The 7,803-nt window shown below is 31.4% G+C and overlaps 1 pseudogene; it reads left to right on the forward strand.

Moving 5' to 3' along the window:
* The first annotated feature begins 2,795 nt into the window (after nt 1-2,795).
* LOC106326575 lies at nt 2,796-3,895 on the forward strand (annotated as a pseudogene).
* The last annotated feature ends 3,908 nt before the right edge of the window (nt 3,896-7,803 follow it).

The raw sequence follows: 7,803 nt of genomic DNA on the forward strand, positions 1-7,803 counted from the left end.
CCAGGGCCCGAGTTTGATATATATATATATATTATATCGTGTTTTGGATTGTTAAACCCTAGTTTAAATCGAGTTTGAGTTTGGTGATGAGCTAGTAATTAGCATAATGGTAGAAGCCTTAGGCTTTGGTCTGACGGGACGTGTTAGTGGGCGGCCTGGCCTAGTTACGAATTGCACTTTTCGTGACCTTGGCCGGATCGGCCGTTTATCCGTCATGTAGCACTCCCGATCCTTGGTAGACGGTCGGCCGTCGGTCATGTTCTTGTTTGATTGTTGGCCGGTGGTTTGACCTATGCCTAGAATGGTTCGGGCGTTACAGACGCTGTCTGATAATTCAAAGTGCAATGTGACACTTCGCAATGTTTCTTATCTCTGAATAAACTGATTTAGTTTTACCTATAATTATGCTATATATCTGATTCAATCCGGTTGATTCCACCTAATTACAACTTCTTAGATTAAACTAGAGTTTTTTTTTTTTGTTCTTCTTCTAAATTTGGAACATTTTTGTCCAATCAGTTACAGACTTGCATGTCGCTTAAAAGGTCAAAATCGGTTTTGTTTGTGTTTGTGCCGTTCAATCCAGTTTATTTTTCATTTTCTTCTAGTTCGGTTATTAAAATATAATTTCTAAAACATAAAACAAATCATCAGTTGACTTCATATATAAATGTAAAACAAAACATCATAATAAAAATGTAAAACATATAATTTACTAATTTTATATTATTATTATTCTTGGACCTAATATAAATATTATAAGTAGTTTTTTATTTTTAATGATAGTGTATAAGTTTCATATTCTTTTATTTTATTTGTTAGTTATGTTTTTAAAAAACTATGTTTATTTGTTTCGGTTAAATGGTTAAATAGCTTAAATCTTGATATTATTAATATATTTAGTTAATTTAATTATATACATACATCGATTTTTTCGGTTCGGTTTAAAACGAAACCAAACCGAACCATTTGAGCTGATAAAATATTAAATCCAATGGTTGGACATATATTTGAGTTTGGTTTGGATTCAACATGCTAGATTCAGTTTAGTTTGGTTTTTGTTTTCTACTCGTAAGCCAAACAGTTACAGGCTATCAAAAAATCAGAATCTAGTTTTAAATAAAAATGGAATAAAAGGTAGTAATAAGATTTTAGAGTCAATAGGTTGAAAACCCTAAACAAATGAAAATACCTATGATTTGACTCATTTGTCTCTATGGAAAAAGGTATAACATTGTGGGATTTAGGGTGTTTGGTTAATTAGGATAAAAGTGCAGTGTATGGGGTGCAATTTCCCAAGATTTTAAGTGTTTCGAGTTAAGTTATAATTCTTAATTCATATATCTAATATTCTTGGTGACGGGTGCGCTTGGTCAAAGATTATGGCTGCAGCTGCATTCTTGATGTTTATTTTGTTTGGAGGTAAGTAAATGATAGATTTAGTGGAGTTTATATGTCATGATATTAATAGATTTTAACTATGGTAAATTTTTTATTTTAAAATCTTTATATTATTTTGAGTCTTTTTTAGAGTGTTTAGAGATCTACGTACGATTCGGAATACTATAAAAATATTGGAAAAGTTTGGATCATAAAAAAAAGGATGCTGAAATGATCAAGTTGTAGTGCATAATTACACCCGGTGTTGCTCAACATCCATATAGACCCAAAAAAACTGACGTTCTTTTATGAAGTTTAATATAAATTTGGCACGAATAGAATGTAAACACGAATTTAGTGTGAATTAGTTGAAAAACATTTATTGAATTCAGTGTGATTACAAAAAGTTTTAGCTACAAGTTTTATGAAAAGATGGTGTTTCCGTCAAGAACAAGTTGAATAACGAAAACCCTAATCTTGTGCCGAAGATTTGGACGAGAGGTATCACCTTTAATGTCCTCTCGTGGATCTGATGGGCCATTTGGACAGCAAGAAATACTCTAGTTTTCGAAGATAAAGCAATCTCACCGGAAGAAACTGCACTAAAAGGACTAAAATTAGCAAATGGATGGTCATTAGCGCAAGGAAACAACAAAAAATCTACCGTATCACCTGCAGGCTCACGGATCTCTCTGGGACAACCATCGGGAAGAACAGAGGACATCGGATCGATTACATGCAAAACATACGGAGTTTGGAACTCAGTCACGAAGACTGCGGGATTAGGATGGGTCTTCTTAGGCCCATCCCTGTCAACTCCTTCTATGGGATCGGCGATCCAAACCTTCGTCAAATCACCACTCATAGCAGAAACACTGGCGATGCGATCGGCTCTCTGCATGGTGACAACTTTGGGGTTCTCAACTCTAAAAGCTTTCTCCGACAACACAACGCTCATTAGAGCTATAAAAAAAACATCGGAATCATTTCTGATATCTGAGTGATCTCCTCTGGGTTTGCGACAATATCTTTCTCTCATCTCTCCCAATCGGAAAACTGTGTGGCCGACGGTTTAGCCAAAAGGGCTCTGCATAAACTCACTTTCTCTGTAATGGATAACAAAAACAACCAGTAAACTCTCTTTCTCTGTAATGGATAACAAAAACAACCAGCTCTCCTAAAAATCTGTAAACGATTTTCTCATTTATACTATCTTTATATGCAAAATCATAACCGAATACACTGGTTGACTGGGCCTATAAAGCCCATGTACACATGACGCGACATTACCAACTCACTCCCTAGTTTAGGTTCGAGTGAGACGGTCTTGTTGTTGTGTAATAAATACGGAACTTCTGAGGGTAAGTATGAAGAGTAAACAATTCGAATTTTAATATAAAAATCTCTCTCTGAAGATGGAGGAGAGTCATAACCCTAATTCCCATGAGCGTCTCAAATCCTGGTCGGAGCTCCCTTCAGATCTCCAGAACTCGCTGCTTGAACGCCTAAGCTTTACCGATTTCCGACGAGCTAAATCCGTGTGTCGGTCCTGGTACTCCGCTTCGAGACAATGCGTGCCCAAAAACTCTACAGGACGCAAGATCTGGATTTGGTGCTCCCGAGGATATTTTGTTTAAAGACGTGTGGAAGCTGGCTCTTGATGCGAAACCGTTTGAGTAATCTCTACCTTGTGAATCTCTTCACCAAGGAGAGGATCAATCTACCTCCTGTGGAGTCACAGGTCGGAACGACAAAGTTGGAGCGGATGGTAGTTGGGTTTCGCATTACATGTCCCGACGGAAGCAAGCCGGGTAAACCTATGCACATACGATCCCCTGTGTTTTGGATCGACGAGAAAACCAAAGATTATCTAGTTTCGTGGGGACTTGGAACCTGTTGTGTGGTCTATTCCAAGAAAGGAGATAACTCGTGGACTCAAATCCCGGAAGCTTTAGATTGTTGTGACATGGTTTACAAGGATCACAAGCTTTACTTCTTTAGTTATTCCCGTGATTTGAGGATCTATGATTTTTCAGGAGAGATTCCGCAACAAAGCTTTTGGTGTAGATGTGTTTACGTCGAAAGATTTGCCTTCGATGGTGGTGGTCCCAGACGTCCTCATGTAACTAACAGACGGAGACTTGTAGTCACAAAACTTGTAGTCACGGTGACTGGAGATGTCCTCAAGGTTGAAACATACTTAAGACCTAAGTCTAGAATCTGGTCATTCCGTCTCTTCAAAGTTTGTTCATCAGGTGACTTTAAACGAGTTTATTCCTTGGGGGACGAGTCAATGCTTCTGGATCTTGGCATCACTGTGCTCGCCAATAACTATGAGGGCATCAGTAGAAACTCCATCTATTTCAATGCAAGTCAGAACGATACAAGTGATATCTTTCTCTTCAATCTCGAGACGCGGAAGATGGAGCAACTACACAAATTTGATTGCTCGTCTGATCAACTCTCTGGAAATCGATGGTTCTTACCAAGTTTCACACAGGCAGTTGTGGCATGATTGACCTAAACTATGTTTCCCTCTTCAATATATTGTTTTACTCAAATCAATGATGACTGCATCCTAGTTAGGCATGGGCATACAGTTGTTGCTCGGTTAATACTTGCTATTTGACTCGGCTTCTAAGTAATAAATCCGCAAATCTTAATAGTTGCAAATATAAATCAAATATCAAGTACCACAATTTCTTTTTAATATTTGACTCATTGCTTAATTTATTACTTGTTACTGGTTTTAAAAATTTGTATTACCCATTAAAAATATTTATTTTACTGCTGATATTGTAATAAAAATCAAAAATAATATTAGTTTTTAAGTATTTGATGTAATATGTACCTATTTCAAGTGAGTCATATATATGTACTGAATCAAATTACTTGAACGAAATAAACAGAATAATAAGTATATGAAAATAAAAAAGTATTTATTTTATGTTTAATTGTACTTATAAGTTTTGGTACATTTAATTTAAAAGTTATAAACATAAATAAACAAGTATCAAGTATTACCAAGTAACTTGAAAGTATTTAAAATGTAGGCAAGTACTTGACTAACTAAGTACTTGATCGAATCAAGTACAAGTACAAGCAAAAAATTCTAACACTTTCACTAGGTAAATCAATTAGCGAGTAGAGCGAAAAACCAAGTATCCATCTTGACTTCAAAGTTTAAAGCTACAAATCAAATGAGCAAATCAACACATTAATAACGAGAAATTACATGAATGATGGTCGAAAGAGTTAGTGTATGTGATAAAACCCGAAGGTTTTGAAAAGAAATGAGAAGATGATTGAGTTTATGTGTTACACAAGGCTTTGTATGGATTGCACCAAGCAGCAAAAGCATGGAATATAAAACTCAATCAGGTTATATAGGAGATGAGATTTAAGAAGTGCACAAAGGAGTCGTCAGTGTAACGTAAGAATGAAGGATGAAACTCCTTGCTAGTAACCATTTATGTTGATGATCTGTTTGTGACGGGAACTTCGCTTAAAGTGATTAAAGCAATTCAAAGAAGAGATAACAAAGAAGTTCGAGATGTTTGATCTAGGAAAGTTAACGTATTACCTTGAAATAGAAGTGATTCAAGGAGCAAACAGAATCAAGATAAAACAAGAAAGGTATGCTCAAGGAATCATGTGTGACACAAAGATGGAAGAGTGTAACATGACTCACAAACCAATGGAATCAACTTTAAAGATCTGAAAAGCTGAAGATGAACCAGAGATAAATGCTACGAATTACAGAAGATCATAGGCTGTTTGAGGTATTTACTTCACACAAACCCGACTTTTATTACGCAGTGGATGTTCTAAGTAGATACATGCAAAATCTGAGAGACTCTCATGGGTAAGCCATCAAGCACATACTACGGTATGTAAGAGGAACAACAAACTTTGGTCTGTTCTTCAAGAGAAATGGATCAATGAGTGTCTTTGGTTATTGTGACAGCAGTCACAATATTGATGTCGATGACGGGAGCAGCACGTTAGGACATGCATTCTATTTTGGTTCATCACTGATTACTTGGACGTCGCGAAGCAGCCATTGTCGCATTGTCATCATGTGAAGTATAGCTTATGAGGGAAACATGGGCAGCGAAGCAAGCTATATGGATCAAAGAAGTTTGAGTGAGATACTAAGTGAAGTAGGCAATAAGGTCATACTTAGGATCGACAACAAGTCACCCATCTTATATATTAAAACAGAAGTCGCAACATTGATTCATGTGTGATTTTTTAAGAAATTGACCTAATGGACCTATTTATAGAAAGTCATGTTACATTTAATCTCTAATCTTATCATTTAAATTTCGGGCCTACCAGAAATTTTTATTGGGCTATCAATGATTGGATTTAAACAATAGATGATCCATTTGATTTATAGATAGTATAAATTAAATAGATATAATTTAATGTTGTAATACTATACATCCATATGTTAATTATTTAAATATTTGTCGATGTTAACTTTTAAAATTATAAAGATTTTTTTTTAAATAACAAAAATCATATTATCTAATAATTATTAATCTTTACTACCTCAAACCAATGAAAATAAATTTTAAACTATATAGTTTATTTTAAAAATTAAACAAAAACTAAATATTTAATTATTTACTCGATAATATAATCTATAAAGCGAAAAATTTAATTTTTTAAAAACTTTCTAAATTTGTGAAATGTTACAATATCTTTCAATATGACAATAAGACAATATTTTACTAATCTTTATATATATAGTTACGATTTTAATAATGAAATTATAAATCAAAAAAATATATATAGAAGAAGATACAAATACATATGAAAGTTTGAAACAATCTATTCAATGAAAAAAAATATACCGTAAACTTACTATGTTTTAAAAATTGATAGATGCATATATATTATAATATATACTAATTTAGAATTGAAAACAAAATGTTTTTATAAAAATAAATGAAAAAAAACCCGTGCGGTTGCGCGGATCGAGATCTAGTTGCTCTAATTAAGAACCTAATTTTTCATGGAAGGAGTAAGTACGTACTCTCGAAGTATCACTTCATTCATGAGTGTGTGGAAAATAGGAAAATAAAAGTTAAGCATATGCCAGGTGTTGACAATAGCGAGAATTAAGTTAGAACAAATAAAGAATTTACTTAGAGGTCAAGAAATTGATCTCCCTAATTCAAATCAGAATTAAGGGAGTTAATATTGGACAATTCCAAGACTTGTGTAGAAAGTTAACATATTAATAATTGTTTAATATGTTAAAAGATAAAAATTGGAATATGAAATTTTCTGTTTAGATTAGGTTTGTGTTTATATATCTCACATATATAAGACAATTGTCTTCCATATTAATTTAAGTATCTGAAGAATCTATACTAATAAAAGTGACCTTTTGAGGCTCCATAGAGATTCCACATCACCGAAAAAAATTCTCCCAAAATATGACATGTGGTATTTTTTTTAAAAAAATAGAAAATAAATAATAAGTAAATCTGCAATATAAGGAAAAATATATAATAAGTAAATAAACAATATAAGAAATAGAAACATTGCATTAAACAATAATAAGTAAGTATACAATATAAGAAAAAATAAATAACAAGTAAATATACAATATAATAAATAGAAATATTACATTAAACATCTATCATAATATTATCATTTGATATAAAAAAAAATTTAGAATAAGTAAATATACAATTGAGAAATGAAAAACTAAATTAAACATCTATAAAATAATAACTAAATATAAAATATAAGAAATAAAAATATCATACTAAACATTATCGCATTAGAATAAGCAAATATAAAATATAAGAAAAATAAATAATAAGTAAATATACAATATAAGGAAAAATAAATAATAAGTAAATATACAATATAAGGAAAAATAAATAATAAGTAAATATACAATATAAGGAAAAATAAATAATAAGTAAATATACAATATAAGGAAAAATAAATAATAAGTAAATATACAATATAAGGAAAAATAAATAATAAGTAAATATACAATATAAGGAAAAATAAATAATAAGTAAATATACAATATAAGGAAAAATAAATAATAAGTAAATATACAATATAAGGAAAAATAAATAATAAGTAAATATACAATATAAGGAAAAATAAATAATAAGTAAATATACAATATAAGGAAAAATAAATAATAAGTAAATATACAATATAAGGAAAAATAAATAATAAGTAAATATACAATATAAGGAAAAATAAATAATAAGTAAATATATAATATAAGAAATAGAAACATTGCATTAAACAATAATAAGTAAATATACAATATAAGGAAAAATAAATAATAAGTAAATATATAATATAAGAAATAGAAACATTGCATTAAACAATAATAAGTAAATATACAATATAAGGAAAAATAAATAATAAGTAAATATA

The sequence above is a fragment of the Brassica oleracea genome, chromosome C2 (assembly GCF_000695525.1).
Source record: "Brassica oleracea var. oleracea cultivar TO1000 chromosome C2, BOL, whole genome shotgun sequence".
Classification (NCBI taxonomy): domain Eukaryota; kingdom Viridiplantae; phylum Streptophyta; class Magnoliopsida; order Brassicales; family Brassicaceae; genus Brassica; species Brassica oleracea.